Source organism: Gymnoscopelus microlampas (genome assembly GCF_963454915.1).
Source record: "Gymnoscopelus microlampas genome assembly, chromosome: 20".
Lineage (NCBI taxonomy): Eukaryota > Metazoa > Chordata > Actinopteri > Myctophiformes > Myctophidae > Gymnoscopelus > Gymnoscopelus microlampas.
Window position 1 is genome coordinate 8,192,558 of NC_139957.1, and position 23,832 is coordinate 8,216,389.

General features: G+C 42.4%; 1 protein-coding gene across 1 annotated transcript in view; it reads left to right on the forward strand.

Moving 5' to 3' along the window:
• The window catches only part of alk (ALK receptor tyrosine kinase), a 197,895-nt gene that overhangs the window by 81,479 nt on the left and 92,584 nt on the right, over positions 1-23,832 (forward strand). The gene's annotated exons all lie outside the window — the stretch shown is intronic.

A 23,832-nucleotide genomic window follows, 5' to 3' on the forward strand; every position in this document is an offset into this window, starting at 1 on the left:
GGGATTCCCAGGGCAATAAGAGGGACAAAGAAGGGCATTTAAAATGCTGAATTATTTTGATGATCACTGCTTTTATGATGCTAATTAATTTGAGCAACTGGTCAAGGACCTCTTCAAATCACCTTTCGCCTCATAATGAGTCTGACACCTTCTTCAACACTCATTCTTTTGTTCTCATGTATATGGATGTCTGTTGAAGGGAAAAGGCAAAACAGTGAATTTTTAAGGGCAGAACAGGGAGGGGAAAATGCATTTTCAGGGCACTTTCAGGGAAAAAACAGTAACGTGTGAAGTTTTGAAGTGGCACATCTGTATATGTGTTTGGGTAAAGTGATGATAATATAAGGACACATTCAAATATCTGAAAATGTATAAAGTCGCTAGCCTGGCATAGCCAGACTAATATCACTGTGTAGATATGAGTCTGGAATCTCTGTGTGGAACCTACATTTCCAAGCAGCAGATAAACAAATGTCTCTGGTGATAAACCCGCCCCATAATTTGGCCATGTCAATATAGGCTTTTCTTTTTTGAGTGGTGCCAACCACTCCTATACATGACTTTGTCCGTGTGTCCGTATGTATGTATGTATGTCTGTCTGTCCAATAAACAAACATTGATGACAACATCAATACGGGGATCAATACGGGGCTCATCAAAGGCACCACTCTCTTCACACAGGGTGTGATTTTTTTAATTTTAAGCTACAAGCTCGCAACGCGTCTCATTACGATGCAGGCCAAGGACCCCCTAGCTGAGAGAGAGATGAAGCAGGGACCCCCTCTATATTGTATAAAATTGTGTTTCAGATAAACTTGTGCTGCTCTTTTTCCCCCACTACACCTATAACTCTTTGCCAAAAATAGCAAATCTATACAAGCCGATCTCTCGCGCTGCGAGGCGTTGTGAGCTTGTAGATCTGCTATTTTTGGCTAAAGTTCTCCTCAGAAAAGGGATACTAGGGTTCAAGTGGTTAATGTAAAAAAAAAAAAAAATCATATCACACAAAGATTTGGCGGACCCCCTGTAGTAACTCTGAGGACCCCCTGTCTGTCTGTCTGCTGTGTAGAGCCTGTCTGTCTGCTGTTTAGAGCCTGTCTCTCTGCTGTGTAGAGCCTGTCTGTCTGCTGTGTAGAGCCTGTCTGTCTGTCTGCTGTGTAGAGCCTGTCTGTCTGCTGTGTAGAGCCTGTCTGTCTGATGTGTAGAGTCTGTCTCTCTGCGGTGTAGAGCCTGTCTGTCTGCTGTGTAGAGCCTGTCTGTCTGCTGTGTAGAGCCTGTCTGTCTGCTGTGTAGAGCCTGTCTCTCTGCTGTGTAGAGCCTGTCTCTCTGCTGTGTAGAGCCTGTCTCTCTGCTGTGTAGAGCCTGTCTGTCTGCTGTGTAGAGCCTGTCTGTCTGCTGTGTAGAGCCTGTCTGTCTGATGTGTAGAGCCTGTCTGTCTGGGGTTGCTATGATGATCAATTTACCATATTAGGGACATCAACAGGCGTCGACTTCCTTGATTGGCCAGCCCAACCCATCAGTGGATTGGTCAAACATTGCATGACACTTGTGCCATTGAACCAATATAAGTGGTAGAGCACACATTAGGACTCCATTCTGTTACACAACAAGACTTGAAGAATCTAATTTGTTCCCTGGAGGAGCTGTTGTGAGAAATGTCTTACTGGACGCTGCATCTGAACAGAGGACCAGTGTTAGGCGGTCAGGCTGCTGTTGCCATGGGAGACAAAGTCTACTCATTTGGAGGGAACTGTAACAAGGGTCAGATTGATGTTCACATCTTCAACACAGTGGCTTTACGCTGGAGGAAGTTGATCCCAGTGACAACTGGAAGAGGAGAATTTCACCTTGAGGTTCCATCCAATCGCTGCAGCCACACAGCTGTGCTGATAGAAGACATAGTCTACATCTGTGGGGGTTATAAATATGACACAAGGGAATACTGCAATGTGCTGTATGCATTTGATGTCGACGCCCACAGATGGTTAAAGCCAAAGGTTTCTGGAACTGTTCCAGAGGAGAGGATGAACCACAAAGCCTGTGTCTTGGGGAAGGTCATGTATATTCATGGAGGATGCAATTGGACTGGATGCCGTAATGACATGTACAAGTTGGACACCACCACAATGGTCTGGTCTTTAATTAACACCAGAGACACTCCACCTCCTGCTTCATCACATCACTCTGCCACCATCATCGGGACAAAGATGTTTGTATTTGGGGGCGGAGCCTCCTCTAGCAACATCATCAGAGTGTTTGACACGGAGACCAACTGCTGGCTGAACACACCTTCTGCACAGCTTCTTCCAGAAAGACGCTTTGGTCATTCAGCCTTTACCTACAATGGAGAGCTGTACATATTTGGTGGCAAAAAAAGTAATTATACTACCCTCAATGATCTGTGGAAATTCAGTCCAAAGACCTTCTCCTGGAAGAAGGTTGAGCCCAAAGGGAAAAGACCGTGTGGGATGTATCTGATGTGCTGTTGCATTGTGGGAGATCGTATCATCCTCTTTGGAGGGGAAAACAGATCTGATGACCTGTACATGTTAGACTTAAGTCCTAGTCTGAAGACAGTATGCAAAGTAGCAGTTATTCAGTACGTTCTGGACCAATCAGAACTCCCACACAACATCAGGTGGGAACTGGAAGCCATGACTAACAACAGCAACAAATAAATATAAAAAATAAGACGGGGTCCAATAAGGGGCGTGGCCTCATGTGGATGTCAGACTTCATGTGACCAATCTGTGACGTCAGTCAACTATGACATAATGACTCCATATTTGGGCAAGGTTTCAGCCCGATCTGACTGCCATTGACTTCCATTATAACATTGAAGTTAAATATATCAAATATAAAATGAAATATAGCTGCAAGCAGCGATAATACGGGGCCAGTGAATAGCGAGAGAGAGAGACATGGAAACGGAATAGATTGAAGAGAGAGAGAGTGACATGGAAACAATAGATTGATGAGAGAGAGAGATGGAAACATAATGGTTTGATTGGACATCTCAACCTACTGCCATTAACAGGATTCGAACTCTCAACCTTCAGACTAATAGGCTGCAACACTACCTATAGTGCTATAGCTTTGTCCAGGCTGATATTGTCTGTTGAAGATCATAAACTCTTGCCTTCTTTCATGAACCAAGCCCCTGTTTCACTAACACTAAGATCACTCGTTCACAAGCCATTTACCAATGAAGAAATTGTACATCTCCTCAGAACCAAAACTAATGAAAGTAGCCGATCTACAAGCTCACAAACCATGAAAAGTTGTGAGATTGTAGATCAGCTATTTTCAGAATGAAGTATGTCATACGTAAAAAACATACTCTCAAATAAGCATTTCAGGTTATCTTTACCATTTGCACATGTATTCATTGATACAGTCATGTTGTTTGCAATTCAACTTAAATTAAGTCTACATCAAGTGAGGCTTGAACTGGCGACCTTGAGATTGTGAGGCATTCATTTAAGGGAGACGCCATTGGCCCAACAGACAAGTAACTGTGAAAAAGGAGATCACACAGATGATACAGTTTCACGCAAATAGCTGAAAAATCCTGGGTTTAAGTGTTTTTCAAACTGCTCAAAATTGCGGACAATCTAAGGGCGGAGCTTAATGGTCAAATCGATACGTGTGTTCCTCATGAGTCAAGGCACATGTGTAAGCAAGTTTCACGACTTTCGGCCAAACGAGGCATGACTTATGCCTGTTTAAAGTCTGCATTTTCAAAAAATTGCTATAGCGCCCCCTTTTGGCCAATTGGAGTAAGATTGGTTTCAGTGATATTTGGAATGACCCTGTACATTTCTGCAAAGTTTCAAAGAAATGTGAGTCTGCATTTATGTTTTAGGCACAGATGAATAATTTTCATAAAACTGTAATAGTTAAAATCTATCTCCTCCTGGGATTTTTGAGCAATCTGCACGAAACGTTTACCACTTGAACTTTGGACCTCTGCCTACAAAAATTTCCAACGGATTTTCCATAAGTGAAAAAATGCAGAAGTTAGGAGCCAATGACTGTTTTTCATATAATTCAAAATGGTGGGAGATCTAAAGGTCAGAGGTCAAAAGTCAGACCACGAAAGTTGTCGGGCATGAAGAGACGCATGTGTGTATCGAAGTTTCATGGTTGTAGGTCAAACAGGGCATGAGTTGTACCTGTTCAAAGTTGGCACTTTCAATTGAGTGCTATAGCGCCACCCTTTGACGAATGAGTGTGAGAATTATTTCTTGGTAGTTTTTCATGAGCATCTACCATATGGCCGAGTTTCGTAAAAAGCGTATGCACGGTTAAGCCAGAACTGGCAAAAACAAGTATTTTTCAAACTGCTCAAAATTGCGGAAAATCTAAGGGCGGAGCTTAATGGTCAAATCGATACGTGTGTTCCTCATGAGTCAAGGCACATGTGTAAGCAAGTTTCACGACTTTCGGCCAAACGAGGCATGACTTATGCCTGTTTAAAGTCTGCCTTTTCAAAAGATTGCTATAGCGCCCCCTTTTGGCCAATTGGAGTAAGATTGGTTTCAGTGATATTTGGAATGACCCTGTACATTTCTGCAAAGTTTCAAAGAAATGTGAGTCTGCATGTATGTTTTAGGCACAGATGAATAATTTTCTTTAAACTGTAATAGTTAAAATCTATCTCCTCCTGGGATTTTTGAGCAATCTGCACGAAACGTTTAGCACTTGAACCTTGGACCACTGCCTACAAAAATTTCCAACGGATTTTCCATAAGTGAAAAAATGCAGAAGTTAGGAGCCAATGACTGTTTTTCATATAATTCAAAATGGTGGGAGATCTAAAGGTCAGAGGTCAAAAGTCAGAGGGTGAAAGTTGTTCAGCATGAGGAGACGCATATGTGTATCCAAGTTTCATGGCTGTAGGTCAAACAGGGCATGAGTTGTACCTGGTCAAAGTTGGCATTTTCAATTGAGTGCTATAGCGCCACCTTTGGACGAAAGATTGTGAGAATTATTTTTTGATCGTTTTTCATGACCATCTACCATATGGCCGAGTTTCGTAAAAAGCGACAGTGCGGTTCAGCCAGAACTGCGAAAAGTGGCAGAAGAAGAAGAAGAAGTGACAGAATACTGCCAATAACAATACGTGTACAGAGCAGAGCTCTGTCCCCGTAACAAGGGAACCAGGAGACCTGGTACTGCCAGACCCCTAGTGGTTGAAATCTGAGCCTTGCCTTGTTTTGCCAGACCCAGAGGGTCGGCCCTCTGGGTCTGGCAAAAAAGGCAAGGCTCCAGCCTCATCCAAATTCCATGTGAGAATTCAAAAAAATAAACCAGACATTGTTTATGTTTTTAAAAACAATTTGTCACAAAAAAATTACAAAAAAAATATCTCCACATTAATAGTCAAAAACCTCCTGACTCCACTTGAGCTGTATGTGGGCAAAGTGATGATAATATAATGTATTTAATATATAATGTATTTGGGTAAAGTGATGACAATTTATAAAGTCACTAGCCTGGCATGGCTAGACTAATATCACTGTGTAGATATGAGTCTGGAATCTCTGTGTGGAACCTGCATTTCCAAGGAGCAGATAAAACAAATGTCTCTGGTGATAAACCTGGCCCTATTTTGGCCATGTCAATATAGGCTGTTTTTTTTTTTAACACATTGATTGCCAACATATTAAACAGTTTTCTATCCCCTTGCCAGCGTATAATTACCTCAAGCCGATGATATTTGAAACGCCATGGAACCGACATTGTGTCCCAAAAACACAAACAAAATAGTCCCTGTGGGTTAGCGGAGGGATCTGTGTATCCATAGGAACGACAACGTTCCAACCGCGATTTGCCATTTTCTGGGCTTTGGCCCGCTGAAAACTAGTGGTTTTCAATGCAAAAAAAAAAAGAAACTGAGTTAAAGCTGTTTTTCTGAAAATCCCAAACAGGAAGTGGATGACTTCCTCTTTTTTTGGAATGACACCCACATTCTACTTCTCTTAGTGACGATCGATCATTCCAAAGCTGTGTTAGGTCGCCCCTTGATGAATTTCCCCCAAAAATGAAAGAACGCATCAATGCGATCTTGGCAATCGATGTGTTAAGCTACAAGCTCACAACGCTCTTCAACTCTTCAACATTTTCAGACCCCCTAGCTGAGAGAGAGATGAAGCAGGGACCCCCTCTATATTGTATAAAATTGTGTTTCAGATAAACTTGTGCTGCTCTTTTTTCCCACTACACTCTATAACTCTTTGCCAAAAATAGCCAATCAAGCCGATCTCTCGCGCTGCGAGGCGTTGTGAGCTTGTAGATCTGCTATTTTTGGCTAAAGTTCTCCTCACAAAAAGGATACTAGGGTTCAAGTGGTTAATGTAAAAAAACAAATCATATCACACAAAGATTTGGCGGACCCCCTGTAGTAACTCTGAGGACCCCCTGTCTGTCTGTCTGTCTGCTGTGTAGAGCCTGTCTCTCTGCTGTGTAGAGCCTGTCTGTCTGCTGTGTAGAGCCTGTCTCTCTGCTGTGTAGAGCCTGTCTGTCTGCTGTGTAGAGCCTGTCTGTCTGCTGTGTAGAGCCTGTCTCTCTGCTGTGTAGAGCCTGTCTGTCTCTCTGCTGTGTAGAGCCTGTCTCTGCTGTGTAGAGCCTGTCTGTCTCTGCTGTGTAGAGCCTGTCTTGCTGGGGTCGCTATGATGATCAATTTACCATATTAGGGACATCAACAGGCGTCGACTTCCTTGATTGGCCAGCCGACCCATCAGCGGATTGGTCAAACTTTGCATGACTCTTGTGCCAATGAACCAATAAAGTAAAGTGATGATAATATAATGTCTTTAATATACAGTAGGCCAAAGATCTGATTTGGTCTGCTAGTATGAATATACAAGCACAGTGGTTCTCAACCTTTTCAGGATAAATCTTCATCGGTATCGCAACGAAAGCCTTTTCAAGGTTTTAAATAAAAAATAAAATTGTACTATTATATTTTTATATGCATGTTAGAAGATTATTATTGGGGGCCCGCACGTGCAGCCAGTGATATGGTATGAACCAGTTTGAGCCTAAGCAGTAACGCTCTATATCACAGCATCTTTGACTGTGAGCCTCTCGCGCTCTCAAAATGTCAGAGGCAGCCGAAACTATCTGGTGTTATCTCAACGCGCTGATGGAAATGGTTATAGCCATGTTTCCTGCATGGCAGCTAGACTATAGCGTCCTTAAAGGCCAAACCGCACGTCCTCCTCTCACCTTCCCGGAATGTATAGTAATTAAGATGGTTTATCGGCGTTAAAAACAGCTGTGTGACATGACAATTGAGTCTGACATCGCGGGTAATGAAGAGGCTGGGAACTGGAGACCTCCGATCTTCTTCCTCCTCCTCCCTTCCCCGGCCCTTTCATGAAGCAAACCCACTCACACAGTGACAGGAATAGTAATGTCTGAGGAGCTGTAGGTGGAAGATGTAGGCTAGCTAGCAAAGATTTGAGTTAAAAATGTATATAAAAGATTTGCACAAATGTTCACGATTTTTCTAAAAATAGCCAAAGAAATCTTAAAATGACACACATGCGTTCCTTTCCCGGCCTTAAAGGGTTAAAAGAAAAGCCCAAGCGTGGGTTTAACTTGACTAAAACCCTCTTTACTTACTCACTGCATATAGCTATAGGGATCCGATTCTTATGGAAAGAAATATGTCTGTGTGTTTGCCTCTGTTGGAAAGTGTTATCTGATTCTGTCTGCTTTGATTTTTACACCTTGTGATATTAAGGATGGAACTAAATAATACATTGACCCCTGTCTTGATTCTTTGAGGCTGGCGCTGAGACTTTTTTAATTGAAAACGGGGAGAAGCAAGACAATCCGTTACAGACGGCATGAATTATGAATTGAATGGCTAAGCCTAGAAGACACTGGCATAAATGACTACAGCCTGCGTGTGTGTGCGTGTGTGCGTGTGTGCGTGCGTGCATGTGTGCGTGCGTGTGTGCGTGTGTGCGTGTGTGCGTGTGTGTGTGTGTGTGTGTGTGTGTGTGTGTGCGTGTGTGTGTGTGTGTATAGCTTTAATGAATGAAGCTATATACCTCGATGTACAGTACGGCGAACAGCGGAAATAGCCGATCTAAAAGCTCACAACGCCTCACGTTGTGACGTGTTGCGAGCTTGTAGATCTGCTATTTTCACAATTTTGTACGCATAGGAAACAACTTTGAAAATGTTTTAGAATGTACCTGAAAACGTGCGCCTTGTCCAAACGAGGGACGACAGATGTATTTAACGGTCACCCCAAAATATGTCAGTGCGTGCTATACAACATCGCTGTCAGGCAGAAACCTCGTATACAATATCTCCATATTTCAACTTTTTTACGTTTTCTTTTCGTGAATTCATGCCCTACTCCATCATACGAGAGGGTCACACAAACGTAGTAGATCTACAAGCTCACAACGCGGTGCGACACAAGGTTTCCAGCCGACGACAAGGATAAGCGATCTATTTAGTATTCTCCTTTCAGAGGCATTTCAGTGTTCTTGTCGGCAGCAGAAATTCTCCGTACAACATTGCCCCTAACTGTAAATTGCAATCAGACAGCGTGGCCACTGCGCCAGCAGAATACCACATGAGGAGGGAGCTGCCGTTTGGTTGCAGGCTGCAACGGAGCCACTATAGCCCGCCTGTATCAACACCAAGGCTTATTGGATTCAGGCGGCGCTTTATTTAACCCATTAACACCGGGAACGCCTACCGTGTCATTTTAGATTTGTAGCTATAAGCCATTATTTTTGTACTTTGGGCTATTCAAAAATAGCAGATCTACAAGCTCGTAGCGCGGCACCGAGTGCCGCGCTACAAGCTTGTAGATCTGCTCCAATTTTTTTAAAAGCTTGATTTTGTGCAAATCTTTGAATATATACACTTTTAAAGCAAGCATTTGTAACTCAAATCTTTGCTTTTGGGGGTCCCTGGAACAAAATATTGTTGTTCACTTTAAAACATATATATTGAATGATTTGCACAAATTTTCACGATTTTTCAAAAATAGCAGATCTACAAGCTCGTACCCACGCTCCCGGATTGAACGGGTTAATGGGGTGACATTTTCCAGGAGATATTTGCTCCGCCAATTTGTGTTTTATGTCCTCCCGGAACACAGGCACATAGCTGTGGCATGCAGCGCCGCGCCATTGTCTAACCGTTCGCTGTCGGCCGGTGAAAACCATGTATGTCCAAAGCTGTTTCCAAAAAAAAAAAACACCTGTGTTCCAATAGATCCAATGTAGTTGTTCTTTAGTCTCGAGCTCTTGTTAATGTTTTTCTTTTTAATTTTTTCCTTAAATTGTATCCCACGATTTTGTTTTTGCCAATTACCTGTAATGTAATCCTGGGCGCTACTCTCCCTCTGCCAGCCTGGGGAGAGCCCAGAACTGAGCTCATGCCTCGTTCAACGCATGAGGAGCTAGCAAGCCGCTTCTTATCACCTGACAGGGGGGAGTTTCGGACGTAATGGCATGGCGACGCGTTGTGAGCTTGTAGATCAGCTATTTTTCGACTATATATTGTGTGACAGCGTAGCTGGACGAAGTAGGGTATTCCTTTTTTGGAAAACGCAAACGGAAAAGCTGAAACATGGAGATACAAGGTTTCTGCCTGACAGCAACGCTATCCCAGGCTCTCTCTCTCGCTGTCTCTATCGCTGTCTCTCTCCATCCAGATGGCGAGTGTTTAATCTGGGAGCAGGTATCCAAAAGCCACACTTGACACAGTCACATTTTATCGCCTGTATCAATCAGGCGCTTGGCGCGAAGAGTGATCAGCACGCGCGATTACCGTGATGGATCCCTGAGCATTATGACGTCAACCTGTAATATCCTCTCTGTCGGGTGGAAACCTCATATGTCCAAAACTGTTACTTTTCAGGATTCAAATAAAAAAAGCATCAAACGTCGCAGATCCACAAGCTGGAACCGCGTCGCTTCGCGCCGCGGGTCCAGCTTGCGGATCTGCGACGTTTGATGCTTTCGTGTGACGCTTCTAGTACGATCAAGTAGGGCGTTAATTTACGGAAAAAACGCGCAAAGTTAGAATATGGAGATGAGAGGTTTCTGCCCGAGGGCAAACAATGTGTTTGAGCGCCGTGACCACTGCTATGCACAGGATCTCCACCACTCCTAGTGGTGCCAACTACCTGGAAATTCAATTAAGGGACACCCGGCCGGGCGTGCCTTTTTTCCAAGAAAAATTATTAAGGGACGCCCTGAAAAAGATACAATCTCACTGTATATATGTACAGTTATTTGTAAATTTTATTAAGCATTTGAACCCCAGCATCCATATTCTGCAAAATATTCTCAAAAATATTTGGTGTCGAAGGACAAAAGTGGTCCAATTACAGCGACAACTCAGGTCCAGTTTACCAAGTCTAGAGGATTTAAGTCCTTAACAACCTGTATTATATACTGTGTGCAGTGGTCGAAAAAGTGCTCAGATATTTTACTAAGTAAAAGTAGCAATACCACAATATAAAAGGGAATAGGAATAGGAATTTCAAATCCGCCATCTTTCTACTATATTGCGTCATCACATCCTATCCTGCAGAATGCAACCAGACCAATATTGGTTGGGTAGCTTGTCGATCAAGAGCGGGGGCGGGGAATGAATGCTATTGGTTGTGTAGCTTGTCAATCAAATCATCCCGCCCCTCCTAGAGCATACCCTACTTTATCGTCAATTTTAAAATAAATGGGACCATAATTTTATAAAACTCATATCATGATTATTCAAAGAATACTTTAAACTAGCATATAGTATTTATGACAATGTTTCACTTCCTATATAGACTCAATTTCAGAACGGGAAGCTGCACCCTTGATTTCTAGGGACGGTGTTGGGGGGCAACCATAACCGCTCCACCTCGGCGCGACGCTTGACTTGCCAAGTATACGCTGCGCTTCCATCATCCACTGCCATCAGTCATCCTTTCAGCTTATCGGACACGACGTCCCCGGACGTGAATGTCAGCGTGTCCCTGTTTTATCTTCAACCTGTTTGACACTGATTTAGTTTTGCATGTTTATACGGCGTGCGCTAGCACACACTTACAGTAATCCCCCCCGCCTCCCACCCTTGGCCCCTTGTTCCTACACGTATGCCAACAACACCTCCGCTAAAGTGCCGAGGCCCCCCCATTAACCCATTAAGACCGGGAACGCATCTGTGTCATTTTTGGATTTCTTTGGGCTGTTCAAAAATAGCAGATCTACAAGCTCATAGCTCACAAATGTTCGCTTAAAAAATAAAGGCTTGTGCGCACATGTTCACGGTTTTTCAAAAATAGCAGATCTACAAGCTTGTATATCTGCTATTTTTGAATAGCCCAAAATAAATCTTAAAAATGACACAGCCGTGTTCCCCCGGTCTTGATGGCTTAACGGCTCCGCCAGCTGGCTCTCGGTCTGGCCTCCGTAGTGACTCCCAAAACGCCACACACACACACACACACGCGGTATAAACATGCCTCCCGTGTGTTGGTATATAGTCAACACCACAACAAACATCACCGGTGTTAGTCAATGCACCATCCCTCAAAAAGCCTTTGCCGGTGCCAAAGATGCCATTTGGAGGGGAATAATTGGATTCTCCTGGCCCGGAAGGCAGTATAAATAAAAGAAAAAAACAGATTGCTTTGAGGGGGCCCGCCTGTCGTCTTTCGGGGGGAGATTTGTATAAGTCACGGTTGCAGAGCGACCTTAACCCATTGATACCTGGAACGCATCTGTGTCACTTTAGATGTCTTTGGCTATTCAAAAATAGCAGATATACAAGCTCATAGCGCGGCACCGAGTGCCGCGCTATGAGCTTGTAGATCTGCTATTTTTGAAAAATCGTGAAAATTATTTTTTTAGATTTTTTTTCCGAAAATTTGTTAGGATTCGGCCTCAGGTCTTAATGGGTTAAGCAGCCGGTGGTTCCCGTGGCGTACTCAAACACAGTTTTAACACTGACGTCCGTACACTGCAACCGCGTTCTGTTTAGTGTCGTTGTTGTCGGGTGGAAACCTTGTACGTCCAAAACCTTTCCTTTTTAAATCATTTTAAAATAGTGATAATAGCCGATCTACAGTACAGGCCATCAGGCTGTTAAACAGCAGTAAAAAGGCACTGTGCAATAACCACCTGTACTTTGCACTATCTGCACTTTCATTGACTGATATTCTTGCCCTGTTGTTATTGTTTGAGTGTTTCAGGTTGTTTTATCATGTTTTTATCGTATCGGAGCTTCCGCGCATACGTTTTTTACCAGTGCATCTAGGCCCGGATCGCTGGCGTAGCGGTCCGGGCACGTAGGCTCAGTGTTGCCTGACAGCGCGTCGCGGGTTCGAGTCCCGATCCCGACAGCCTTTGCTGTGTGTCACGCGTCCCATTTCCTGTCAACCATTTCCTGTACTATCAATAAATGCATAAAAAGACCCCAAAAAATAAATACATCTTTAAACCAGTGACAATAAAGTGAATCTGAATCTGAAGCTCACAATGTGTTGCGTAGATCGACTATTTTACCTACTTTTGGGCGACACACTCTTGTATGATGAAGTAGGGCCCTAAAGGTAGGGTAGGTGATATGTTGCTTGTTTAAATAAGTGTTGAATAGCTCTATATTCCGATAGTAATCATTGCTATAGAATGTTTGTTCAGCAGTAACAGGATTCTCCCTGTCTCTCCAGCTCTTTAGTAGAAATTACAGAAAATGCATTTTCAGGTCGGCATGCCAATTTTATCCAATCAGAACTCACACAGGATACAAGATAAACAAGTGAAATTGATGACACAAATAAATGAACGGGCAAAATTGGCACTGGAACACTCTATGATTGAAGCTGATAAATGGGTACTCTCTCCTGATTGGCTGAAATTGGCAACCCACCCGAAAATGTATTTTCTGTTTACTAAAGAGCTGAAGAGACAGGGAGACTCCTGTTATTGAACAAACACTCTATAGCGATGATTACTATCAGCTGTTCCCAAACTTTATTGGCTGTGTACCCCTAGCTGTTACCTCCCGACCAAGCTGACGCACCCCCCACAAGGAAAGGAATATTATGAACATATATTTTTGTATATGCAACATATATTTATCATATATGTGACATATTCGAAATTGGCCCGCCTGCATATATGTCTCTACATGTACAATATCCATATATGTGGCCATATATAAGCTATATAGGAGACATATATTTCCTATATATCCACATATATGTGACCCACCACAACAACGGATAAGTCATCTAGGCTTTTTTCATTTTTGTTTTTTCATGTCATATGAAAGCAGGGAATCATAGCTACAAATTGACATATTGCTTGTGCAGTTTGACCCACCAGTTTTCGAGATATGGCTTATAGAATTATGCCTTGTAGAGATTCAGTTAAAATCATTGAACTGAGATAGCAGGCCTCAAAGTGCCTCTTCTGGGATCTATGAGATTTTCACACCTGTCCCAGCATGCATTGCTCAAAGGTGGGGGTCTGAGGGGGGCAATCTGCTGTCCCAGGGTGCTTTGTTCTCAAATCGGGGGCGGGGGGGGGCTTTGAAACTTGATAGCTTGGAGTTCAGCTCCCAGGGAGCTCACATAAGACTTAGTTGCTACTAGCATAATACCTTACATGAAAAATGTAATAACCAAGGTTGCTACAGTAACCTTGGTTATTAATGTTTATTCATTCATTTTTAAACAGGGCAGTCATGTTAAAAACATCAACAGTGGTGGAAAAAGTACTCTTAAGTTTTACTTAAGTAAAAGTATCAATACTGCAATGTAAAAGCACTCTGTTACAAGTAAAAGTCCTGAATTCAAAATTGACTTGAGTAAAAGTACAAAAGTATTGGTATAAAAATGTACATAAAGTACCAAAAGTAAAAGTACTAAAATATTTACACCACGACCACTGAACATGATCCACCAGACTAAAATCTTGACTGTGCAAATAAAAAAAACTTTGTGCAAAAAATGCTCAAACATCATCTCAAACATTTGCAAACATACAGTAAGTAACAGAGGTACGATATGTAGCCTGATATTACCAGATTGCTATAGTGGGTTTAGAATATTTTAGACGTTTTTCTTTTTTTTTTTTTTTTCCATTTGCTCTTTCAGCTCTGCTGGAAAATCAGCCTATGCGAGAAGACAGTCCCTGGGATACGGGGGGACACTATGCACATATATTAGCCTGAATATGGCATATATTCTGCATATACTTGCCATATACTGTATGTTCATATATTACTTGCCATATATGAAATATATTATATTTCTTTGGTTTTCCGTGCACCACCATTAACACCCTCCCATTGATGAAAATCTCCGTCATTTAATATCCACCCGTTTACCGCCATTGACGGAGATCTCCGTCATTTCTCAAAAGAAAGGGATATATATATTTTTTCACATAAGCACAGTGAAACCCTCCGTGATTAGCAACCATCAGGGGATCGATCATACTGGAGATAAATATTCGGTGGTTCTTGAAAAATTAGTCAGAATGCTTAAAAATGCTGGCAGAAGCTACCTGCCAGCATTAGAAAGCCCCTGGCAGTGAATATTAATTAGCCTTCTCATGTCACGCACCCCCTAGAGGGCGCTCACCACAGTTTGGGAATGCCTGCCCTAACTCATTTACAATGAAAAAAGACCATAAAAAGTTGAAACGCAGAGATGGAGGGTTTTTCTGCCTGACGGCAACGATATGCATTTTTGAACGCCTGGAGATGTGTGTGTGAAGCACATGGGACTCTGGGTGTTATCCACACTTACTTCCTCCGGTGGAACGGAAGCGAAATAGCATTCCCTCTTGATGGCGATTCCTCCAGCCTGTTATGAATTCCAAATCAATCAAAGTCGGTTTAGCCCTTTAAGACCGGGAACGCATCGGTGTCCTTATAATATTTCTTTGGCTATTCAAAAATAGCAGATCTACAAGCTCATAGCGTGGCACCGAGTGCGGCGGTATGAGCTTGTAGATCTGCTATTTATTTTTTAAATCGTGAAAATTGGTACAAAACTGAATATATATATTTTTTAAGCGAACATTTTTAACTCACGTTACGTCCCTGGAAAGAAGTATTTTGAGATGGGAGTCCACGGCCAAATACATATCATTTTGGGTGGTCCTTGATATGAAAAAGTTTGAGAACCACTGATATTATAGCAACATATGTTTTTTTTTTTTAAACTTAGGATTTAGAAGACATTTGTAGAATCCCCCAGAAGCAAAGATTTGAGTTTTAAAATGTTTGCTTTAAAAATGTATATATATTCAAAGATTTGTACAAAATTTCCACACGTTTCCCCAAAAAATAGCAGAACTACAAGCTCATAGCGCGGCACTCGGTGCCGCGCTATGAGCTTGTATATCTGCTATTTTTGAATAGCCAAAAGAAATTAAAAAAATGACAGAGATGTGTTCCCGGCTTGAATGGGTTAGCGGGGGCTTGTGTTGGAATTGTGTACGTCACGCTTCAGGAATGGTTATGGCGGACGGGCGTAATAATAGCCCGGGGTCGATTCTCACGGTCGATTCAAAGTGGCCGTGTCAGTTGGGGATAATGGTTGAACATCGCTTTCCGCCACATAACGTTTCAGGGGGAGCATTATGCAGCGTTTGAACTTCACACGCGTTCCCAGTGGTGTAAAGTAACCAAGTACATTTACTCAAGTATTTTAATTATATGTACAATTTTGAGGTATTTGAGGTATTTGGGGTATTTCCAATTTTCAATACTTTGACTTCTACTCCACTACATCTCAGAGGCAAATATTACTCCAAAACTTTTACTCCACTATAATTATTTGAAAACTTTAGTCACTTTGCAGATATACATTATTATAAAACATACATTAACCACTTCAGCCCTATTTTATACCAAGGCTATTTGAAAATAGCAGATCTACAAGCTCACAATGCGTCGCAATGCGACGCGTTGTGAGCTTGCAGATCTGCTATTTTCTAATATTGTAGCACTTTTACTTTTGGTACTTTAAGCATACTTTCATGGCAATACTTTTGTACTTTCACTCAAGTAACATTTTGAATACAGGCCTTTCACTTGTGACACAGTATTTCTACATTGCAGTATTGATACTTTTACTCAAGTAAAAAATGACAGTAGTTTTTCCACCACTGCGCGTTCCTCACAAGGATCAATAAAGGTCCATTAAAATGCACTTTTTGGGGGGGTCAAAAAAGGGTCTGTGACACTTCTGGAATCAATGCACATCTGCATGTCGGCACTAAAAAAAACATTGAAAATACTAAGACACTAGAGCCGTCTGTCTGCCTCCCACCCCACTTCTGAGTCGCGGAAATTTGTCCTACTATAAATCAAATTAGTCAACGCATAATAAAGTTTGCTGCTCAGCTGAAATGGAAATTCAAAAAATACTGCATTATTTCAAAGATATTTCCGAACAGATGACATGCAGCTTCTGTTCGTGGCTTTCAGGTTTGGTTACAGACTCTATATAGTATTCGAAGATTGTGGAATAGTTGACGTTTCGACTTTCCTCCTCAGAGTCGGAGCTTTTATTAAAAAAAAATCCCCTTAATAAAACGTGCAGACACAGTAGAGTGCTCCAGTATTTTATTTGGTTGGTCTCTTTTGAAGTGCCTGGATGTTTTTTCTTTTTATATTCCATTTGTTTGTTTATTAAGGATCCCCATTAGTCTACGCTGTAGTGGAGACTATTCGTCCTGGGGTCCAGGCAAAAATAAAAAAATACATTACAATAACAATCATAAAATACAGTAAGGGCGCGCTCCCACCAAAACATGGTCGGCTGCTGTTAAACGCAGGTTGTGCGCGGCCAGCGGATTCTAAAAAACGGGAGTGACGCGCCTGTCACTCACTTTCAACAACGTCCAGTCTCTCAGAGGCAAATATTGTACGTTTACTCCACTACAATTATTTAAAAACGACTTCTTAGTAGTACAGTTAGATTTTGATTATTATTATAATTAATTAACTTTACTTAATTAACAACTTAAGCCATTTGAAAATAGCCGATCTACAAGCTCACAATGCGATGAGCTTGTAGATCTGCTATTTTCAATGTTAATACAGACTTTACTTAACAGAGTATATCTGCATTGCAGTAATGATGCCGTTTACTTAAAAAATGTGAGTGCTTTTTCCACCACTGCGGTCAACGTTGTGACCTTGAGGGCTCTTGTGCGGACTATGCGGATGGAGCACGTCGAGGTAACAAGTCGAGCCCTTTTTACCGCGGCTTGCCTGCCTGGCTGGCCTTTGCAGTGGTAGCCTGCTAACAAACAGTGACAGCCAAAGCTGCGCCGCTTTCCCTGGCCTTCCAGCAGACCTGAAGGATCTCTCTTGACCGGCGGCGGCAGGAATACCAATGCATCACTAGCCCTTTCCGTTCCGTATCCCTGCCGAGGGCACTATACTCTTCCAACGTGGTCAGAATGCTGAAGCAGCAAGGCCCTTTTATTACCCATGCTGTTAGAGGCACGGAAGAAGTTACTGTAATTGTTCGTCTGATAAAAAAGAAATTCAGATCCCCCTCTGAAAATATTTTGTGTGTTATTATATTTAAAAAACATACACTAACCACTGCAGCTCTATTTTATACCTAGGCTATTTGAAAATAGCCGATCTACAAGCTCACAACGCGTCGCATCGCGACGCGTTGTGAGCTTGTAGATCTGCTATTTTCAAACATTTATTGTACTTTTACTTTGGGTACTTTAAGTACATTTTGATACCAATACTTTTGTACTTTTACTCAAGTACATTTTGAATTCCGGACTTTTACTTGTAACAGAGTATTTCTACAATGCATTATTGATACGTTTACTTAAGTAAGAAATGTGAGTACTTTTTCCACCACTGGATGTGATGTGACACATGCATGGTGAGCTTGTAGATCGGCTATGTTTAAGTATCCCAGGTATACAGGGGGTACTATGTAACTTTTTTTTGATGAATAAAATGTCATTTTACTGTATGGTAGAATACAATATAACGTATACAATTGGGGTGGTTGTATTTTGTCTCCCTGCTCTTCTATTGAGACATGTAGATCGTGTCAAAGTTCATGTCTCACCTAGACACAGGATCTGACACGAATACTGATATATAAAACATTTTGGGGACCCCCTGGAACCATCTCATGGACCCCTGGGTGCCCATGGACCCCACAGCTAACCACTACTGTTTTTACGGCACCCAGCCTAGAGCGGCATTATATGTACTACTGTATGTATTTTTTGCACAGCATGGCTTTTCTTAGACGAGAGCAATCAGAAAGTCGGCAGCTGCAGCCCCATGTATACTATTCATCAGACCTGCACATTAAATGCTTTATCTGTATCAAAGTCTCCCCGGTCATGGAGACTTAGGAGATCATATTTGTGTGAGGATTACTGGACTCTGGAATGAGCTATTGATTTTATCTGGATGATTCAGAGAGAGAGAGAGACTGACTTATTTTTTATTCTTTGAAGCTGGAATCACTACAGTAGGTTTTTGTGCCCCTGAGAAAGTATCAGCAGAGATTTCCAGCCATAGCCCATATCCCCGAGTCTATATATCGTCTCTGTCGGGTGGAAACCTTGTATGTCCAAAACTGTTCCTTTTTTTTATTATTGTTTTAACCCTTTAAGACCTGAAGCCGATTCTACAAATGTCTCCTTTTCGTTTTCTGAAAAAACTTATGTTTCTATATCAGTGGTGCTCAATCTTTTTCATGTCAAGGACCCCCAAAATGATATTTATTTGGCCGCCGACCCCCATCTCAAAATAGTTTGTTCCAGGGACCCCCCCATAAGCAAAGATTTTAGTTAAAAATGTTCGCTTTAAAAATATACATTTTCAAAGATTTGCACACATTTTCAAGATTTTTCAAAAATAGCAGATCTACAAGCTCGTAGCGCGGCACTCGGTGCCGCGCTACGAGCTTGTATATCTGCTATTTTTGAATAGCCCAAAGTGTAAAATAATGCTTTTTAGCTCAAATCTAAAAATGACACAGTTCCAGGTCTTTAAATTAAAATTGTGAAAATATCCTGTCTACAAGGTCACACCGAGGCGCAAATGCGACGCGTTGTGAGCTTGTAGATAGGCTATTCTCCCCACGTTTGTGCGACACTCGTCTATGATGAAGTAGGGCTTTAATTCAAAACAAACACAAAAAGTTAAAATATGGCGATACAAGGTTTCTCCCCGACAGCGCCGATATAACGTTTGCAGCATGAAACGTGACACCGCTGTATTGCGTCGCCGCTCTTTCTCCGGCGGAGTCGAGCATTCTGATGGAAACAGTCGTGCGGTGACATCTGTCACCCCCAGAGGGTCCGTGTAATGTAGGTGGCATTTTCTCTCCTTCAAGTGCAATTTGTGTCGTGTGATGTCGAGTTTTACGCCTTGAATGAGAGAACAGCGTGTTTCTGTTTCCTGAAATGGAACGCAGCCAAAGCGTTTTGCAAATGTGTCGAGGAGCTATACCGAGGGGGGGCCCCCCCTGCCATATGTATTGACGGTATTGTCATAAACGCCATGATGACTCTGGGCCAATGTGACAGAGAGAGACACAGCCTGTGGGGGGACGTGGGGAGTTGAGTTTTCCTTTTTTTTTCTCTGAGTGGAGAAAATGATTAAACAGGATGAAGATGAAAGCTAGCATTTTTTCCCTTTTTTTTCTCTCCCATGTCCCCATAATGCCCCTGGAAACATAACAACCGATGGGAACGTTCTGTCTCCTCCTTCCTTTCCCCCTACCTTTGCTATCTTTTGCGGGAAAAAAACGCCACAATGCGAGGACCCTGTCGTCATAATTAAGAAACATGCAGTCAAGAGATTCTGCTTTGGTATTCAGCCCCATGCAGCCACCTCGTAGAAGATGGATAGTTGATGTATTTGGAGCAGTGGTGTTTTACACGCTCTTGTTTTTTTTTAAGTGCTCCATGGCTTTAAAAGAGCAAGGCAAAAAAGGAAAAAAGCTAAACTTTTTTTTACCAACTTTGTGCCATTGCCATCCAGGGTATAGCCCTGTTGAGAATACCCATCAATTACTGCATATATAAGCAAGCAGCATGCTGGCTGTATCCCTTTGACAGTGCAACTGGAAACATTTCAATCTCTCCCCTTTTTAAAGCAGTGGTTCTCACACTTTTGCATGTCAAGGACCGACAATTTGATATGTATTCGGCTGTGGAATAATAGGTTGAAAATGGGTGAAGTGTTTCTTTAAAAAATATTCAATTTTTTTCCCAAGATTTTTGTGTGGAAAATCAGATCTCTCACAACATGCATTTTAGATCAGCTTTTAGATAAGTCTTTAAAACAGTCGATGTACAGTATATAGGTTTGAAGTAGTTCAACTCGGGAGCTCCTGGAACTGCCTTAAAGGGATAGTTCACCCCAAAAAAGCACTTCTTTTCTATCAATTACATACCCCATGAAGCCTTAAATTATTTTGTTAGTTTTTGTCGCATTCCTAAGCCAATCATTTGATGACCGTCTCCATTGAGTCTCCTACTGGAGTCTCCGCCGGTCATCAAATTATTGGCTCAGGCATGCAACAAAAACAAATCAATCATTTTGGGGGTGATCTGAACTATCCCTTTAACGACCCCACTTTGAGGGCCACTGCTCTAAATTGTACAGTGTAAAAGTATGAAAAACAGGAGAGCAAGGATGGATGACCCTGTTTGGGTGTGTATATGGACTCTGTGTGTATCGAACTGGTCTGAAATAACATTGTTTTCATTGATTTTTGTGTGGAAGCTGAGTCGGCAGTCCCGCCTATTTAGATACATCAACGTTTCTTTTAGCGCGGTACATTTCTCATCGCAGGGGAGCAAGTGAGGTTATGTGAAGTCAACACGGGGGCAAGGGGACCGGCAGCACAGGGCAGAATCCCCTCCCCCCATGCACTGGCTGGCTGTAATTGCTTGACGACTGTGTTATCGGCTCAACAAGCCAAAACCTGTGAGCGCATGAGTCCTCTAGGCCGTTGTTTCTCAAAGTGGGGTCCGGGGACCCCCAGGGGTCCTTGGCGGGGTTCCAGGGGGTCCCCAGCAAAATGTGTTAATAAAGCATCACAATCATTTTAACCACTTAATTTGAACCATTATTCAAAATAATTTCAGTCATGTCCCCAAAAAAACTAAAATCCATACATTTCAAACACTGATAAGAAATAGTGGAAAATAGCCGATCTACAAGCTCACAACGCGTCGCATCACGGCGCGTTGTGAGCTTGTAGATCGGCTACCTTCACTATTTCTGAAATAGGGCTTAAGTCATTAATTCATAACGTATTTGTTTCTTTTTCTTTTTTCTTCATCCCAAAAGTGGGGGGGAAATCCCCCCTCCCCAATGGAACTGAGTATGTTCAAAGCCCCCCCGCACCCTCCTGCGTCCCTGCATTAACCGCTTATGCGCTATTTTTTTACATAGGCTATTCGAAAACAGTCGTTCTAAAAGCTTTATTCAACAAATAAATAAATAATAATACTTTGGTAAAAGTACATGTAAGTATATTTTGATGCAAAATACTTTCGTAGTTTTACTCAGGTAAAAATGTTCAATACAGCTCTTTTACTTCGTTATGATATTTCCACTTTTACCAAAGTAAAACACGCGAGTGCGTCTTCCGCCACTTGCCTCCCAACAGCCAACACAAGAGGCTGGCTGAACCTATTTAGCCAAGCAACGGCTCTCGTTGCGTGTCAAGTTCAAGTGGAAGTCGACGTCAACACAAACGCACTCCTGGCCCTCATGAAAGTCTAATTCATACATCTGACATATTCAGAGAGCACTTGATGTTGGCGCCGCCGCCGGGCGTCAAAATGATCCCCCGCATTGTGTTCACGCCAAAGGAAAGGGCACGCGCTCTCTTTAAACATGGACTTTCTAATCTTAGCAGACAATTTCAGTTAATAATAATGTTAATCTGAGACCGAGCGAGGCTATATAGGCTCCCACACTGACCGTTCAAGTGTCCTTTACCATTCTAATACCAGCCGTGGCATTTGGCTGCTTTAAACCATTCAGACTGGGAACGCATCTTGTGTCATGTTAAGATTTCTTTGGCTTTTCCCCAAAAATAGCAGATCTACAAGCTCATAGCGCGGCACCGAGTGCCGCGCTATGAGCTTGTAGATCTGCTATTTTATGAAAAATCGTGGAAAATGTGTGCAAATCTTTGATATGTATTTTTTTAAAGCGAACATTTTTAACTCAAATCTTTGCTTCTGGGGGGATTCTACAAATGTCTTCTAACAGTTTTCTGGGGGGGGGGGGAAAACGTATGTTGCTATAATATCAGTGGTGCTCAAACTTTTTCATGTCAAGGACCACCCAAAATGATATGTATTTGGCTGCGGAGCCCCATCTGAAAATATTTTGTTCCATGGGGACCCCACCCCCCCAGGGGACCCCCCCCCCCCCCCCCCCCAGGCTACAAGCTTGAGCTTGTGCTCAAGCTCATAGCGCGGCACTATGAGCTTGTATATCTGCTATTTTTGAATAGCCAAAGAAATCCAAAAAAAATTACACAGATGCATTCCCGGTCTTAATGGGTTAACAATATTCCGGTCAGGGCTTTAGTTTCTTTTCCTTTTTTTTGCCACTGATTGCAGCGCTTTGTCCAAAGAAAGTGACTCATCGGCAGCAAAGAAAAGCATCCCGGGTTGGCCTCTTACTCGTCTCTCCTCACGCCTTTGCACCATGCCCTCCACCAGGCTGCAAGGAAAGGCGGCAGAGATGAACGAATAAGAATGATTTCATGATTATTGTCGTGTGCGTCAAGTTGAGTAAAGCACTGCCTTGTCCACCCCCAAGCTCACTTCTCCTCTATTGGTGGAGTGAGTTGACAATGGGGACGGGTCAGTGGCGTATAGCGCGAAAACCCGGGGCCCCCGATGCAAGGAGGGGGGTGGGGGCCCTTTCGCAAATGGCAATTGAGGTGGTGGCGCTCATGCGGTAAATGTATTGTCTGCGTCTAGCCCAATGAGCCCATATGGTACCGTCAACTGGCAGTGGTGGAAAGTAAATAAGTACTTTTACTCAAGTACTGTACTTAACAATTTTGTATTTCGAATTTTCACTACTTTTACTCCACTACATCTCAGAGGCAAATATTGTACTTTTACTCCACTACAATTATTTGAAAACGTACTAGTTAGTGTAGATTTTGATTATTATCACAAACATACATTAACCACTTCAGCCCTGTATACATTTCGGCCATTTGAAAATAGCCAATCTACAGGCTCATTGTGTCGCGATGCGACGCATTGTGAGCTTGTAGATCTACTGTAGAAACAGAGTATTTCTACAGTATCGATACTTTTACTTAAGAAAAACACTTGAGCATTCTTTTTCCACCACTGGCCAATAAGCACCAGCAGCCTTTTTTTTTTACCTGGGGAAAAACGCTGATAAAGTTGAGGGGGAACAGATCAAAAGGCACACATAAAGGCTTGTGATCTCAGCCCTCAGGGAGGTGGTGGTGGGACTGACTGTAGCACCCTGAGACTTGACACATTACTCTGAAAGGGCTTGCCCACCTAGGGGGGGTGCAGGCAACTGGCAAGACATGGGAAGGAGAGGAGCTTAATGTTGTTCATCCCACTCCCTGCTGTGCTGTCTGTCTATCCCCGTTGCCGCTGAAGAAAGAAATACGTTTATTCAAGTATTGTACTTTGAAGGACCACTTCACCCTATTTTCGACATAGGTTCATATAATTGGGCCTCATGCTCATTATAATAATGCAGAGGTGTAAAGTAACTAAGTACATTTACTCAAGTACTGTACTTTTTAATGTATTT